We start from the raw sequence: 17,754 nt of genomic DNA on the forward strand, positions 1-17,754 counted from the left end.
GAGGCAGCTGTGAGCAAAAGCTGGGGGCTGGTGATCAGGGGCACAGGCCTGCCTTTCTTTCAGAGCTGCCAACTAGATAAGCCCCCAAGAGACGCAGAGAGGCCCCGGGAGAAAGCCCTGGGGAAGTGGGTGGAGCCCGAGCGCCCAGCAGAGGAGCAGGCAGAGCCCGCAGCCACGAGCCAGCGCAACTCTGTGGCTCGTGGTCACACTGAGAAAGCCCCCAGGGGGTGAAGGGTGTTTGAGGCTTTGTGTGATTCTGATTTTGTGGGAAAGACTGTTACCACCCCTCCCCTTAAACAGCCAATTGACATGTGACTGTTCATTACGGAAACCATAGTTATTTTCCATCACTTTAATCTTTCAGAGTGAAGCCCAAGTGCACTTTTTCATGAGAACGCTGGCCTCCTTTGAAGTGGTTCTTCCATGGCCTTTTCTGGGGCCCACCCTGACTCTCTGGGTCAGAAGCCCCGGCTGGGAATCCTGTGTGGTGTCACAGGCCACCCCGTGATCTCGACGTGTGACCGAGTGAGAGGCTGGCAGGATGGGAGGCTGGATGGGAAGGTGGAGGGGGTGAGAGGGGGCTGAGGCCTGGCTAGCCCTGGGGGGTTGTGTCAGACCCATTTCACAGATGAGGAAGCTGAGGCTGGAGGGTAAATTAACCTGGATTCAGCACCTGGACTCTCCCGTGCGTCCCGCGACGCCCTGAGAAGCAGCCCACCTCCTCTAGCTTTTGGAAAATGAGTTCATCTAGCCTCTGGTTAAGACTTGGGGACTGACGGGGCCCATGTGGAGGTCACTTGAGGCCTCTTGCTTCCTGAGCTCGGCAGCGGCAGTGGGGTTTAATGAGCTGTCTCTGAATAACAAGATTAATGAGCTTCCTGGAGGCCTGGTGGCTGTGTTAATTACTCTCCTGCACTGTTGGTTTCAGAATCACATCAGCCGTCTTTTTCAATTAAAAGTGATTATCATTAGGCTTCCTAAGGACAGGGGATTAGTAAGAGGCCTGGGGGTTGGGGGGGTGTGCTATCACCATTCTGCTGAGCTGGGGAGTGAGCCATCACATAGGGGCCGGGCTGCGCACCTGCTGCCCCGGCTTGAGTAAAGACCCTGAGCACCGATTGTGTGCTAGGGGAGGCATTCCCAGGCAGTCGGTCTGATGAGCATGTATGAGGTGCCTGCTGTACACCAGGCTTAGGGCTACACTCCCAGGGGCAGGCACTTGGCCCCAGTTTACAGATGAGGAAACCAAGGCTTGGAGAGTGTAGGTGCTAGGTACCAGGTCAAGTGGCCCGTGTGTGGCGGCTGGGACTTGCACCCAGCTCTGGCTACTGCCCAGCTCTGTCCATCCTTCTAATGCCTCTCATCAGCTCATAGGCAAGCTGAGTCTGTGTCCTCCTGTCCCCAGAAGACTGTCCTGGGTGGCAGTCCTGGAATGCTGGCTGTGATCCCGCAGATGCCCTGCAGAGGGAGCCCGAGGAGCCGGAATTCCCACTGCTGGTCAGTAGGGGGGTGGGGGCCCTGAGGAGGGTCAGGGGCTGCTTTGGGCTCCACCCCAGCTCTGGCCCTGGCTGGACCCCCAAGGGCCTGACTACATCCCGTGTGGACCCCCCTCTCCAATGGCAGTGGCCTCACAGGGAGGTGGAGGTTCCATGGTGCCCTCCCTAGTGAGCGTTCTCAGCCTCAGTGTGCTCAGCTGTGAAATGGGCACAGCAGCCCCTCCACAGTACGCGGCCTGTGAGGATGCCCTGAGCAGATGTGGCATCTCCCGGACACATGATGGATGCAGGCGCCATCCTTCCCTGCTCTGGGGCGGTGGGGCTGGAGTCTTGCTGAGGTTTGAGGAGGGGGTGGGAAAGGGCCCTGGCTCCTGAGTGGGGGTGGGGAGTGGGCTACAGGCTGGGGGTGTGGGTGGTCCCTGTCTCCCTCTGAGGCCCCTGCTCAGCTGTAACCAGCACTGGCCTGGCTGAGTCTGGGAGGGTCTCCGACTTCCAGGGCTCACTTGGTTGGCGCTGCCTCGTGAATCCTCTCAAGGCCCCGTGAAGTGGTTCGGTTGTTCCCCATGGCTCAGAAGAGAAACTAAGGCTCAGAGAGGAGAAGCGACTTTTCCAAGGCCACACAGCCTGGCGCCTGGTGACAGGAGTCTCCTCATGGGTGGCGACCTTCCCAATAGTGAGCGACTGTCTTGTGCAGGGCTGCCCGGGGTCATGGGGCGGCTGGCCCTGCTGTGATCACTCGCAGTATGGCCTCGGCCAGTCTCTGGGCAGCTGGACTCAGAGGCCTGGCAATGCTCCCCTTGGACCTGCCCTCATCTGGCTGACCCATCTCCTCTGAGAAGTGTCACAAGGACGCCCTTTCCTGTGGCCGGGCGACCCTGGCTGGGGAGGGCCAGGCTGGGTGGTGCGTGGACCTCTGGCCGCAGCAGCCAGGCCAGGGGTGGCCCTGCACCACTCTGGCTCTGAAGAGCCAGGTTCCTGGTGAGGGGGCCGCTTCCCTGCCGCTGGGGCGTCCTCCTGGGTTTGGCCTATTCTTGAGGGCAGGAGGCCACTGCCTGGGAGGGCAGAGGAGGTTTTTACAGAGCCCAGCCCAAGGCTGCAGGAGCCTGGCGGCTCACAGCCCTGCAGGCTCGCCTTTTCCTCTCCCTCTGGCCTCCTTGGCGTTGGATCCTGCTTCCAGTCACATGGGCCTTGTTCCCAGCCCTCGAAGGGTGCACTGCTCCGACTGGCCACAGGGTCTTTGCCCCACTGTCCTCTTCCTTGAAGCTGCACCTTTTAGATCCTGGCTCTTGTGGCTGCTCCCGTGGCCCCTCCGCAGCCTCCCTGGGTCTCTGGCAACTGGAGTCGGTGGCCCCTGGCTTTTCTGTGCAGAGGTGACGAGTGCTGCACTCCCTGCCAGGCTGTCCGCTGGCAACGTGTGTCTGTGCTCTGACCCTGTGCGCTCCCAGCTCCTGGTGCACAGCAGGTGCTGACGGTGGGGGAGCGGGGGCACCCGACGTCTTGGAGGTGAAGCCTGTAGGTAACGGGGAGCCGTGGTGGGTGTCAGATCTCAGAGGCCCCTGTGGCCTGGGGAGAGGTGGGTGGGTGTGGAGAGGCTGGACCAGGGCAGCTTGGACACAGGCAGGGCCTTCTGGCCCCTGAGCCAGCCCCTCTCTGTCTTCCTGGGGCTTCAGGATCTAGGCCCTGAGGGGTGCCGGGGTGTGGACTAGCTGCAGGGTGCTCATCCCAAGGGGCTGGCAGCCTCCCCCTGGCCTTGTCCTTTAGGGAGGCCCTGACCCGAGGGTGCAGCAACTGCCAGAAGGCTGAGGGGTCCCAGGACATCTCCACAGCACCATCTCCCGGGGGTTTCACTGACCACGTGGTGGCAGCAGCTGCACGGCTCCCCCCACCCCTGGTCTGCCCCTGTTTGGCCGAGGCTTGGGGTCTCCATGTCCAGAGATGAACACAATCCCCGGGGCAGGTCTGGCCTCCCTCCCTACTGTCCCCAGAGCCTGCCCAGGCCCTTGCTGCTGCTGAGCACTGATGCACAGAGCCAAGCAGGTGGGGCCACTGGTTCCCACCCCTCCCGAACACATTGCAGCTGGCACCTCCACCGTCACCCCATTTCACAGATGAGAACACTGAACTCCGGCCCACAGCCAGAGGCAGTGGTGGGCCAGACTGAACCCACATCTACAAAGACCCCCCCACCTCTGCAGGACACCCTGTTCGTGACCTCGCCTCTGGACAGAACCACTTTTCCAGAGGCCAGGGTCCCCCAGGCAGACAGGACAGGCAGCTAGTGCATCTCTCCTCCTGGGACCTGGGGCAGGGGTGCCCATTCAGCCCGGGGCTCCTCGTTTCATAAAAAACCAGAAAACATGTCCGTGGAAAGCACAGGCTGCCAGGGCCCGGGGCCTGCTGCGATAGCCCTGTTCCAGTGCCACGCCTGTCTGTTTACTTGGGTGTCTGCCCGCCCTCTCCGCCACCTCGGCCTCTGCTGCCAAAAGCCACAGATGGCTTTTTTGGGGGTATGGGGGAGCGGAAGGGAGAGGTTGCAGGGGAGGCAAGGTGGGTCTGCGCAGACGCGGTCCTGCCTCCTACCTCCCACGCCTGCAGGCAGCACCCCCCACCTGCCCACGAGGCCCACCTGGTCCCTCCACCTGGCTGCACCTCCCACGGCGCCAGCCTTCTCCTGGCTTGAGTACCATCCTTGGTCCCCTCCTCTTGGAATTACCACAGTTTACCTATTTACCCTGTTTACCACTCGTACTCCCAAGGATGGAGCTTTGATGAGTTTCATGAGTGCTGTGTCACTGGGCCAAGAACCGTGCCTGGGTGAGGCTGGGGACACCATGCTGCTGAGGCCTGGCCTGCGACAGCCTTGGTGTCTCTGTGTCCTCCCCTCTCACCTGGGGGTCGTGGGACCACTGTGCCCACAGCTGGGTAAGTGGGCACTGTGGCCTGGGCCCGGCTGACGGGCAGATGCTCCGAGCCTCGGCCGAGGCTGCCAGAACGTGCAGCACAGCAGCAAGCTTTCTGATTCCTCGGACACAGCCAGAGTCCAGGTTTTAAAGTGAAATCTCATTTCCAAACATTGGGAACGAGTTCACAGAACAAAATAACTGCTGTGTGGGCTGAAGTTGTCGGGCTGGATCCCGCCTCTGGTCTGTGGTGTGTGACCTTCCCCTGGGTGGTACACATTCCAAGCTGTTCCGCCCGACAAAATCCCCCCCCCTCACTCACTCATTCATTCAGTGAATATTGACCGAATGCTGAGACATCGCTGTGGATGAGGCGCACAGACGCCACCTCGCAGGACAGATGTCCCGGTGGGCCCAGTTTGGGCAACTTCAGGATGTGACCAAGGCTGCTCCCAGGAAGTTCTAGAGATTTCCAAAACCCCTATGGGAACAGGAAAATCATTCATGGCAAAGGGCCCTGTGAGCTCCCTGTGCAGCAGGGCTCAGAGAGGTTAAGCAACACACCAAGGTCACACAGTGGGCTATGGAGAGGGCACGAGAACGCGTGTGCTGGGGAGGCCAAGCGAAGCTGGGGCAAAGAGACCCATGTGGCCGTGGGGGCCGTGCAGATGCACTGTGCTCTGGGCCTGGGGACTGGATAGGGGCCAGTGGGGTAGTGTGGGCCCAGGTAGGGAAACTGGCTGGTTCCCAACGGAGGGCAGTTGGGTGTCCCAGGCCCCCACCTGGGTGCCTCCCTGGTCTCAGGCTAAAGTTGTTTTCAGCAGGGGACAGAAGCGAGACCCCAAGGGGAACAGGAAGTCCAGCATGGAGGCCGGGTCCCTAGCTCTCTCCCAAACCCCTTGACCTCTCCCCTGGGTGGTGGAGGCCGGAGGATGTGCAGTCACCCTGACTGTCCACACAGGCACGCAGACCTGCCCCTGGCTGACCCACTGTCACCTGCACGAGCTTGCAAGGGTTTCACAAGCACAGAGTTGAGTCTCTCTCCAGGGAAGGAGGGGAAGGCTGGTAGCTGGGCCCTGAGAAGTTCCCAGGACACTGGAAGGGGTGGAGGGGGCCCAAAACTCTAGATGACACTGGGGTCCCATCCAGCTGTGCAACAGGGAGGGAAACTTCAGGTGGGGATGTCACATGCACTCCACAGATAAGAAAACCGAGCTCAGAGAGTTTGATACACTTGCCATAAACACACAGCAAACAGGCCATAGGCCTGTCCTGCTCCCTCTGGGTGCCCCTCTGTTGCTGGTCCAGGCCACGAGCGTCTCCCACCCAGATGACTTCCACACCCATCTCTGGCTTCCCCTGGGGCTCCCTGTCCCCACTCTCCCTGAGGCAGTCAGAGGAGTTTGTCCCAGAACCAATAAGCCTATGCCCCTGCACACATGGCACTCTAGTGGCACTGAATCAAATCCTGCCTGGCCCACAAGCCCTGCACCTCCCCAAGCTCACGCAGGACTCGGGGACTTTGCACCGGATGTTCTCTCTGCTGGATGCGCCTCCTGGACCATCCATGTTTGGCTGCATCTTTCTCTGGAGGTCTTGGCTCAAGTGTCACCTCCTTGGAGAGTCCTACCCTCCCTTGCATGATGGAGCCACTCACTTGCAAGTCTGTTTTGTGGTCTTTGTGGTGCCTCCACCCTCTGAACTTGCCTTTGCTGAGGTTGTACGGAGGGTGGGAGCTAGTGATCTGTGGGTCAAATTGTCTCTCTCCAAAAGACACGTTTGAGTCCCAACCCCTGTATGTGTGAATGTGACCTTATTTGGAAATCAGTTAATTTGAGGTCATGCTGGATTAGGGTGGGCCCTAAACCCAGTGACTGGTGTCATGAGAAGGCCATGTGCAGATGAGACACACACAGACACCGAGGAGGCCACGTGAAGATGGAACAGAGACTGGAGTGATGAGGCCCCAAGACAAGGGACTCCTGGAGCCACCAGGAGCTGGAAGAGGCTGGAAGGATCCTCCCCTGGAGCCTCCAGAGGGAGCACGGCTCTGCCACACCTTGAGGGTCCTCCACTTCTCCATGAATGGTCCACTCTTCCCCCATGTGCCCTGGCCCAGACCCCCGCCTCCTCTTCTCTCTGCCTCCAATCCTGCAGCTCCATGGGCTCTGCCTTCAGCTCGCAGCTCCCGCCTCCCATCTCCCGCTAGACCACAGCAGTTGCCCTTCCCGTGCTCCTCCCGCCTGCCCTTCTGCTCCCCACATGGCAGCCGGAGCTGGCGGGAAGAGCTGTGCAGGGCCACGGCTGTTGGCATTGTCCAGCCTCTGCTCACGAGACACCTCACGCTACTTGAGCGGCTCCTGTCTCTGCCGGATTTCGCTTACGTTTTCATTGTGCAGCACTGAGCCCGTACAAAAGCATCTGCTTTGGACCTCTATCCAGAAAGCACCTATATATATACATTCATGCAGCACATACATGTGGTTATGCATGTACATGTGTGTATATGCGTGTACACACACACAGAGCATATGGGGGGACATTGCTCCTGGAGAGCCGTGTACCCTGCCTCCCTCCCCCTCCCCACCACAAGGGTCTCTTTCTGTCCCCTCCCTGCTGTGGTGGCAGGTGCATCGTAGCTGCTGCTGCTGCCTGCTTTCATGTTTTGTACAACAGAGCTCAGACCCCGGCATCTCACACACCCCACTCTCATCTGCCCTGTCTGCAAGTGTCACCAAGGGGAGGCATGGGACCACATCCCACTTTTCACAGCTGGCTCTGGGCTGTTCCTCGAGGCCCTGTCATCATCTCCACCATGCAGTTGAGGAAACTGAGTCACGGAGAGGTCAGGGATTTACTCTCCCAGCATGCTGACCTGAGCCTGGGTACCCTTGGGAGATGCCAGGGGCAGGAGCCCCTGGCTCCAGGCCGCACTGCTGGGGTGTCTGGCCGCACAACCCATGCTGTAGCAGAGGACTCACGGAGAGAAGCCCCCTCACCAGCGCCAGCCCCAGGCCCTCCCCCGACTCCCGCCTCCCCACTGCCCGCAGTAGACGGGTCCCCACGCGGGCCGCAGGCACAGCTGAGTAGCACCGACATTCATCCCAGACAAGCCCGGGTTCTGTTGGCTTCAGAAGGTGGCGCTGGCGGAGACCCCACAGAAGGTCCCTCCCTTCCTCCCCCGCAGGTGTTATTCTTTCATCAGTTGGAGAAAAAGTCGGGAGGAAAGGAAGAAAATGGGATACTTTGCCAGACACTAGAGAAGGCACCATGGCACGTTCTCCTTTGATGGCACTGGGCTGAGGGGCTCCAGCGGCCCCGCCCTCTGCCCATGGGGACTGTGCTGGAGCCAGCAAGGCTATGTGGGGTCCAGGCAGGAGGGCCAAGAGGCCATGTGAGCCGTGGGGACCAGAAGTGGGTGTGAGAGAGATGGAGGAGAGAGAAGGTTCTGGGAGGGCAAGTGAAGAGATGATTTGGCTGTGTGCATAGTCAGTGCTTGATAAATCCTTGCTGGATGGACTTATGGGTGTCCGGGAAAGCCACTCTGGGCCTCACGTGGTCTGCTGACCCTAGGTTCTCATCAGGGCCATCCCTTCATGCTGACCTGAGGTTGACACGGCCCCCCATTCTCCAGTCTTTAATTTTTCTTCTCTAACTTTGTTTCTTCAAAACGTGCACTCCATTTGCTCCAAAAAGTACTGAGGGGACTTAGAGAAAATGATGCCCACACTGCACGGTGCTCAAGATACAGAGCAGAAGCTGAAAACCTCAGGGGGAGTCCAAGCTTTGAGCTTCCTGGCCACCCAGGCAAAAAGGGAACAGCACACAGCCCTCTTGTCTCTCCACTACCTGACCATAGCGGAGCAGCGCGGCTGGAGAGGCTTCCTGGAGCTCTTCTAGCCCATCTCTACCTCACAGCACTGTGGTGACATCAGAGGCACCAAGTGCTGTGTACGGCAATGTGGAGTGGCCTGGCCCGGGTCTAAGGTCGCCCTGCCTCAAGGGGTTTGCAGGATTACATCAGACAGTGGATGTCATACTCTGCTCCCATGAGTGTCAGCTGTTATCATTTCATCGTTATTATTTTTATATCAATCCATCCATCCCGCCCTGCGGATGCACAGACAGCCTGGAAATGGTTAGCAGGATTTAAATATTTAAAGAGCAATGTTCTAAAAATATCTTTCTGGGACTCCATTTCCCCGCCAGAAAAATGGGTGATATCACCTGTCACCTCTCTTCCTGCCCCAGCCCTGGGCTCTGCCTGGGAGGGTGGAGCCTCATCTGAGGGGCTATGGAAGACCTGGGGTCTCGTGGCTGTGTCCTTCCCCGCCCCCCTCCACTGTCCAGCAGGTGGTGCCTGTCACAAGGTTCCTGACCCAGGCAGGCTGTGAAGAAGGCAGGAGTTAGGGCAGGGTGTGCGGGCGTGTGTGTACACGTGCTCATGCACACACAGGCACACGCAGAGGGCATACACATGCGTGTGTGCATGTGGTGTTTCTTCCGTCCTATTCTTCATACTGTTCCCTTGCACAAAGCAGAGGCGGAGTGGACACCAGCAGTGGCTCGGACAGGAGGCCTCACCCTGACTCCCAGCTCACAGCCAGCTGCAGTGCAGGGCTGTCGCCATCCCAGGTTAATTTAAACCTGGGGTCCATGGGTGGGACTCTGGGGGTCCTGGGAACCTTCTTAAAAGGCATGAAAAACTTTTGGTGCGAGCCTGGAATTCAGTCTCTGCCACAGGCCAACTTTATGGGCAAATGACTTACCCTCTGTGCCTGCCTCAGTTTCCCCCTGCCTAACATGGGGGCCATGGTGGTACCTACAGCACGGCAAGGGGTTGCAGTGAAGAGTAGATAAGATCATAGATGAAACACGCTTCCTTCAGGGTCAGAACCCTGGAGACTCCTCACTAACAATGATCAATAATGATACAGATTAACGCCTTGTTAGCCACACCACAGGTGCTGAGAGTGACGGTAATGCCCCATTCCTCGCCGTCCTGTGCCTTCCCCAGCCTGGCCTCTCCTCTGCCTCCCCTCCCCCAGCGCCGGGCTCTGCACAGCGGGGTCCTGGAGATGGTTCAGATGGACCCTGGGTGCGTGTGGATGCAGAGCTGAGACAGCTCCTCAAGTGAGCAAGCCGCTTCCACTTTGGGACCCCAGCCCACCCTTGCCCCTTTGGAAGCTCCAGGCAGCACCAGTGTGGGGCCCCTGCCGCAGTTCCCAGGCCCCAGGGAGTGGCCAACTATTCAGGTAATCACCATCTCCAACATCGTAAACACAGCCTGTTTGTCTTCTTTTAAAAAAAATGTTTATGCTAATTTTCAATTAAGAGAAATATCATAGGAAATAAAAGAAAATGCCCATGATGGGGGCAAGGTGCGCCAACAGCTGCTGGGGACAGACACCCACACGCCGTCCCCAGCTGAGACGGTGTGCATGTGTGGCCCCGACCCCACGCAGCAGCACACAGAAGCCACCGGGGCGCGGCACGTGCACGTGGAGGGGACTCTGACCCTGGAGGCCCGGCCTCACTCGCGCGGCTCACGTGTAAAATGTCAGTGTCTGAGTTTCCGACACTGAGCTGGGTCGTTTTATGAGGAAAAGAACCAAGAGCGGCACCTTCTGAAGAACCTCGGGCGCCTCCTGAGCACGGGGCAGCTCCCTCTGAGGGAGTAGGGACGCAGACACCAGGGGCGGGGAGGGAGGGTCCTGCAGAGCCCCTCAGACCGGCAGGTAAAATGAGGCACGCACACAGGGCCACCCTGAGACACCCACATGTGAACATGCACAGCACACACGCATGCACACAGCTGCTCTGATGCACACATGTGCACGTGCATGCACGCACACGGGCACACATACACGGCCACCCTGAGACACACCACATTTCTGTTCTTCCGCCTCATTTCCTATACTCAGCCCTGGGCCCCATGGAAGGGCGGTTTCCCGGCCGGTCCCACCTCTGGCCAGGCCGGGCTGGGTCGTCGGGCCTGGCTGGACGCCGTTGCTCGTGGCAGCAGCAGTGGCGTGATCAGCTCTGGGCTGCTCCCTCCCGAGCCCTGTGGAAAGTCCTCCCTGGCTCCCGCCACCTTCCAGCTTTCACATGTCAGCTGGTTTTAATTAGTTTCCTTCAAAGTCCCCAAAAGCAATTCAGCCACGTTAGCGCTCACTGGCTGCCAAGATGCTCTAGTGTGTGTGTGTGTGTGTGTGTGTGTGTGTCTCTTTTGGGGGCGGGGGTCAGGAGAATGCAGAAACCATCTTGAGTTGCTAAACTGCAGGGGATTTTCTGCTCCTGGGGCCAAGAGCTGAAGGGCTGGAGGGTGTTTCTGGCTTGGCTGTGGGGCGGGCTAGGCAGGGCTTAGCTGGGCGGGCTATGACCAGGGTGGATGCAGCAGCCCCACCATGGTGGCTCAGAGGGGCTGGCCTTGAGTGCCTGGAAACTGCAAATCCTGTCTTCATTTCCTGGGGGCCTCTGAGTACCCACAGGGGCCGCAGGGCCCAGCTACACCCTCTGCTCTGCTCCCATTAACATGTAGCAAAGTCTTGCTCGTGCCCCCCCCCCAGTGTTTCCCGGCCACAGTCCTCTCTGGACCTCGAGGCACAGATGTAAATGCCCAAAGTGGCTGGATGAGGACATGAGTGAGATGGGTGGCAACAGGGAGTGCTGGGGACTGCAGCTAATGGGAGAGCTCATGACCCATTCCCAGGGGCAGTGGTGCTGACTGCACCCCCCTATTGCCCAGGAGCATCACGGGCCACTTCTCTCTGGTTTTCAACAGAAGCTTGGATATTCTTGTGCATACTTCTAATATTTTAAAAACAGCTGTGGCCCAACCAAGCACACATGCTGGGTAGATGTGGCCTGGCAGCTACCAGTTTGCAACCCCATCCTGCACACGGCTACACCCCCAGGTTCAGGACTTGGGTCATGTGGTGCCTCACGTCTACCCCAGCCCATCCTCGCAGTTGCAAACGTCCCCTGAGCAGACATCTGTTTCTTGCCTGCCCCCAACGTGTTTCCCTGTTGCTGGCAACTGTACCTTGCGTTCCCTCTGGGGAAGTGTGCCCCTGATCCCCGCGCCCTGTTAGACTGAACCCTGATGCCTCTGTTGGGGCCCCTGGATCCAGCCACGCTTGGAGGCTCCTCTGCACCACCTGCTGTGTGAGTAAACAGCGCCCCCTTTCTGCTAAACCTATTTTGAGTTGGACTCTGTTCCCTGTGGCTGAAAGGTGTACTGACCAACACGGTCTACCTGGGCACTCGCAGGTGACGCTGCTGGGTCCGATCTTGTCCTGGGCCTGCTGTGGATCTGCCCTGGCTGTCCTGAGGGAGGCTCAGGTCTGACACTGTCACTACCGTCCTCCTGACTGGGTCCCTGGACTCGCCTGCCCTCAGTGGTCTGGGCCTCCTTTGCGCAGCACCCCTGGGACCCCCTACCCACCAGCTCAGAAGGGACGCGCTTCCCAGTGAGCTTGTTCCTTCGCGCATGGAGACTCCTGATCACCTGAGGCCTCCCAGTCCTTCCCGTGTGACCCAGGCATGGGCGACATCCCCACCACGGTTCAGTTACGAAGGCTGATCCTTCCTCTCCGTGTCACGTGGGCCTAACGAAACGTGACCCAAGAAAGGATGTGGGACGGGGTGACCTCAAACCCACCCTTGTTAAAATTACAGAGGTAAACACCTCGCCCGTGCTGGCCACTTGTTCACATGCCACACGAAACGCCGGCCCGCCCACGCCTGGGAAGAGCTGACTGCTGTTCTTTTTGAGTCCTCAGAGGTGAAATGACCTGGCATCTGGGATTTGCTTTAAAAAACACACAAGAAGGGCCAGCCCATGGCTCACTTGGGAGAGCGTGGTGCTGCTAACACCAAGGCCATGGGTTCGGATCCCTATGTAGGGATGGCTGGTTTGCTCACTTGGAAGAGCATGGTGCTGACAACACCAAGTCAAGGGTTAAGATCCCCTTACTGGTCACCTTTTTAAAAAACAAAAACAAAAACAACAAAAACAAAAAAAACACAAGAATAAGGGGGGGGGCAGAGACAGGTGGAGCCAGATGACCCACTTGTTAGTAACTATTGTCATCGAGGGCTGGGGCTGTATATTCACAAAGTCCACAATAAACACGCAAACACAATTATAGCCGCCACCACAAAAATTCCAGTTGTTCCTAAGGACCCCAGAATTCCAAAGGGGCCAAGGAGAGGATGGGGCTTTGGGCCTCTTGACGGCCCGAGGGGATCCCCACCCCCGAGACAGAAAGGAGCCTCTGCCCTGCATTTCATGCGCCATCCCGAGAGAGAGTGCTGTTCTGTGGCATCTGCGAGAGATGGGTCCTCGCCCCTCACGTCTGACCTCAGCACTGGAGAAGCAACAGGCACGAGACCGACCCAGGGCTACCAAACCACCGGAGCACTTTAACACAGCCGTTCTCAGTGCTGTGTTAGAAATGAAAAGTCCAGGGCAGATGCTTAACAGGATGGGATGTGGGACAGCAGGGACTGTTCTGGGAAAACCAGGACTTGGGGTCACCCTGCCTATCTGGGCCCTGCTACAGACACAGAGTGGGCAGCCACTCACGGTCACTGGCCGTGACCTCCTGACTCCGCCTCCACTGAAGACTCTCCCCTGGGATCATTGATGCTTCTTCCTCTGTCCCCACATCCCCTGAGCTTCTGGGCCTTGGAAAAGTTAAAAGCGTCTTGATCTACACATCTCTCCCATGTGTCTGACTCTGGTACCTGTGGCTGAGTGTCGGCATTTACTGCTTTATCTTCCTAGGGCAAGCTGGGCTTTATGGCATGGGTCTTCCTGTTCCCAGGGGGCTTGCCAGCTAAATGTCAGCACAGCCAAGGGAAAGTCTAACTGGCTGAGTGACCCTGGGCTGGTCGCCTGGCTGCCCTGCCTCAGTTTCTCCACTGATAAGGTGAACTGTTTGAGGAAGTCCAGTGGGAGAGAGGCTCAGCTTGGACAAAGGCTCCAGGAACAGGAGGGAAGGTGGCCAGAGGTAGGCATGGGGCCCAGCCACCCTGGCACCCCAAGAGGGCTCAGAGAAGGCAGGTGAGAGTGGAGGTCCCAGGCACAGGTACAGACCCAGATCAACTGCAAAGGACTCAGAGCTGGGGCCGGGGCCAGAACAATTCTCTACTTACAGAAGGGAAACCAAGGCCCCTGCAGAGACACAGTGTCCCTCTCCATGGGGCCTTTCAATCCCAACATGACCCACATAGTATCCTTTCCCTACCCTGGTGACCCCAGACTGTTTTCTACCCACCCCCCTCCACCCCCATTGTGCTCCTATGCTCAGAGTCCTCAGCACGGTCAGGGTCAAATCCTGATCCACCTGGTCACCTGGGTGAATCTGCACAGGATTCTTCTGGAGGAAGCTCCTGGAGGACAGGGACTAGTTTGACTTCACCACTGTGTTTCTGGTACTTGGCACAATGCCTGGCAAATGGCAGTAACTCATCCATCCGCCTACGTACCCACTTATCCACCCATTCATATCCATCTGTCTGTTCACCATCCATCCATCCACTCACCCACCCATCCATCATCCACCATCCATCATCCATCCATCCACTCACCCACCCATCCATCTATCATCCACCATCCATCATCCATCCATCCACTCACCCACCCATCCATCTATCATCCACCATCCATCATCCCTCCATCCACTCACCCACCCATCCATCTATCATCTACCATCCATCATCCATCCATCCACTCACCCACCCATCCATCATCCACCATCCATCATCCATCCATCCACTCACCCACCCATCCATCTATCATCCACCATCCATCATCCATCCACCCAACCATCATCCACCCACCCACCACCCATCCGCCACCCATCATCCACCTACCCAAGCATCATCCATCCCTGCATCATGCATCCACCCCTTGCCAGGACTAGAATTTGGGTCTTAGGCCCCAAGTGCTATACTCCAGTCCCCGGCTTGCTGCAGGGCTGAGGGTGCCGCAGTGTTCTGGAGAAAGCACCTGCCCCACTGCCTCCTGGTGCCCTCTTCCTCAGCCGGGGGACCTGACACTACTGGAGCTGGAGGGCACGATGCCTACAGTGTTGTCTGCAGCTGCTCTGTCGCAAGGCCGGGAAAAGGGTTCACTTCCGGTCAGCTCTGGGGTCCTGTTGTGGGAGGGACCTTACCCAGCCCTCTGGGGTCTGGATTCTCGTTTCCGCTTGAGACTACGGAGGGTCCCAGGGCCTCTTGGGCCAAAGAGCTGGTGAGGGGCTGGGATGAGCGAGCCAGGCTTGACTGAGAACAGTGGCCTGTCCTTTTCCCTACAGTGGATGCTCCTACCCGCCTCCTCCATTCCCCAGAGGGAGACCCTGGCCTGGTGTTCAGCAGGGGCCATTTTGGGACCCTTCCCCTGCCTCGTCCCTGGCCACCTTCCCTGGCCCTCTCTCAGTCCCTGGCAGCAGTAACCACTGTGCTGGGGTCATTGAAGACGCCCTCACTCAGCCCCACGGGCAGGGCTGATTCTGCCCATTTTGTGCAGCAGCCCAGAGACAGCAAGGGACACAGATGGACCTGGGCTGTAATCCCAGCTCACCCTCAGCCTCTCTGAGGGGCCCCTGCACATCCGTCACCCGCTGACCCATGGATGTGGGACCGAGCCACCCGCCCTCCATTGCTGCTGCTCTGTTTTCACAGCTGAGAGGAGGGACTGATCCGGAGCGGCCGGGCTGGCCCCAAGGAGGCACTGGGCTTGCCCGTGATGGAGGTTCCGGAAAGCAGGGTGAGCTGAGAGCTTCCACACCCACAGCAGCCGGGACGGTGCTCCTCCCAGCTGGGCCAGCTCCGGGGGTGGCAGAGGGTTCCTAAAGGCCTGAGCGTGGGCTGCTCCGCCTGCAGGCTGGGCCTCAGTACTCCCATCTGGAGAATGGAGCCATCATCCCTGCAGAAGATTTTGCGGCAGGCCTGGATGTGCGGCGGATCTCACGGGGTGGCTCAGGGTCACGCCTGGAGCTGGGGTGGAACTGGAACTTGGAGTCGGGTCTGCCAACTCAGAAGCCAGGTCCTTCCACTGGGCACCCATCCCCTCCTGCCGTGAGGGCCATGGGCTCTGTGCTCCCTCAATGACGCTGTGATGACAGGAGTGATGACGAGGCTCCCCTGACCGCGTGTCCCTTCACCCGATGTTACCTCCACATCTCGGCTGATTCTCACACTAATTCCATGAGGCAGGCACGATGACACAATCTGCGTTTTCCCAATGAGGAACCCAAGGTCCAGAGAGGTGCAGGGACTTGCCCGGGGTCACACAGCTCGGTTGGCCAGGGATCTGCTGTGCTTATCACCCGAGGCCAAAGTGGAGGCCGGAAGAGTGGCCCCCGTCTCCTTACTGTGCCCTGCTGGGGACAACTGGGGTGGGGCTGCCCAGAGCACTGTTCCTGGTGGCCATGCCAGGTGTCCACTCATGCACCCCTGCAGGAGAAAACCCGACTGGCTGAGAGAGAGCAGAGAGGGGCAGGGTGGCGGGCCCCGGGCCATGGCTGAGACGCTGGGTGTGGGCAGCTCAGACACGAATGTCTGTGGCCCCAGCAAGGGGTGATCTACTGAAACTGTTTAAAGTTGAATTAGTTGTCAAGGTCGAGCAGCCAGGAGGCATCACAGACGGCGCAGATTTCTGGCTCCTGTGATGATGCTGCCCCCCACCCTATGATGTCCCCCACACCTGTGCTTCTCAGTATCCCCTCCTCCCTGGCCCCAAGGGCCTTCACATTTGCGACTCCAGGCTGAGGACATGCAGGGCACCAGACAGGCCTGGCTCAACCCCCAGCTCTGTCACCTTCCAGCTGGGGGACGCCGGGCAAAGACCACAACATGGCTACAGAACCTCTGCAGCACCTCCCATCAGATGTGGGGTCCAGCCCCACAAGCAGGGCTGCTGGCCTCACCCTGCTTTGACCAATGGGATGTGCAGGAAGTGATGTCACGTGAGTTCAGGGCATCTTCCGCCATCATGAGGAAGCAGAGGGAGCATCACCCGGACAGCTCAGATGACTGTCACCAGGTGAGCAAGGCCATCTGGGACCCGCCAGCACCCGCCAAACAACCAACCAGCCCTGGGTGGCATGGGCAAGGCCAGCAGAAGCGTCGCTGCCCACCACGGATGCCGAGACCCACGCGACCCTGCTGCTGGGAGCCCTGGCTGGAGCCACCTGCTCCCAGTGAGAGGTAGTTCAAGCCCAGGCACCCCAGCCTTCATTCTCCCGCCTACCAAATGGGGACAAATGAGGAGCTGCCTCACGGGGCTGTCGGGGGAAGCAAGGCGAGTGCAGACGGACATTACTGTCTGCCTTGTCCCTGGACCCACAAAACTGGGGTTTTCCTGCAGGAAAGCGGCACGGATTCAACCCGACCGTCAGTCACAAATCCCATCCTGGGGGCTCTGGGCTGCTGCAATGATCCAAGTCCACGTCCATCCTGTGAAACTCACGTGTCCCTTCCTCCGCAGCTCATGGGATGGGTGCGGGGGCCTACATATCTGTGGTCTGAACACAGGACTGGCAGTGAGCAGCTGAGAGGAGGGAGGTCACCGCTTCCCCTGTGGTCGCTATCAGGAGCTGGACGTCACAGAGCGAGGGCCTCCGACGCCGCAGGTGGAGGCAGGGATCGAAGGCCCCTCTAATGAAGGAGGGGATTGCTTCCTCGCTTCCTGGGCACTTGCTTTATTTACCGACAGACAGCACTTTCTGAGGCTTCTGTTTTGTTTTCTCAACCAGCTTTGTCCAGAGGGCAGATGGAGGCCTCCCCTGCCAGGTCGAAGGGGAGCCCTGGCCCTCTTCTGACATCCAGGAGCCCAGGTGCCCTAACACCCAGGAGCCTATGTCCCAAATGGGAGGTGGGGGGCGAGCACGGGGTGCCTCTCTCGACCTCGACTCTCACTCCTGGGTCTGGGGGTGTCGAAGATGGGGATTTCCAACTTTTTTAGGCACTAAAACCTTTGTTCAAATGTCCAAAAGAAATCTTACAGGGGAGAATCTACTTCTCTCTCTCTCTCCATATTTATCTATCATATCTATCTCTGTATCTATCTTTCTACCCACCTGTCAATCATCTACATCTATTTATTCATCAACCTATCTCTGGACCTATTTTATCTTTATCTTTCTATCATCCATCTGTCTCACATATATATACATACATACCTATATAAATATTCAGGTATATTTTTATATGATGGGACAAAGATTGTTAACATCGAAAATGCACAACCTTGCCCTCAACTCCCTGAGAATCCTGGAACTCACCAGCCCAATCTCTCTCCTACCTTCCCCAACAGTCTTCTCAGCTGGGAGAGAGGCCTGGTGGAT

The 17,754-nt window shown here is 58.4% G+C and overlaps 1 protein-coding gene across 2 annotated transcripts in view; it reads right to left on the bottom strand.

Annotated features, from left to right (window-relative positions):
* Positions 1 to 17,754, bottom strand: part of ZNF469 (zinc finger protein 469) — a 52,571-nt gene that overhangs the window by 21,523 nt on the left and 13,294 nt on the right. The window contains exons 2-3 of one of the 2 annotated variants that reach the window (XR_010024560.1): positions 4,719 to 4,877; positions 338 to 3,006 (exon numbers count right to left, since the gene is read on the bottom strand). The exons of the other annotated variant lie outside the window; for it this stretch is intronic. The gene's annotated coding sequence lies outside the window, so the exon portion shown is untranslated. Of the gene's footprint in view, positions 1 to 337; positions 3,007 to 4,718; positions 4,878 to 17,754 lie in introns of those variants that run through there. 2 annotated transcript variants of the gene reach the window in all.

The sequence above is a fragment of the Cynocephalus volans genome, chromosome 10 (assembly GCF_027409185.1).
Source record: "Cynocephalus volans isolate mCynVol1 chromosome 10, mCynVol1.pri, whole genome shotgun sequence".
In the NCBI taxonomy this organism is placed as follows: domain Eukaryota; kingdom Metazoa; phylum Chordata; class Mammalia; order Dermoptera; family Cynocephalidae; genus Cynocephalus; species Cynocephalus volans.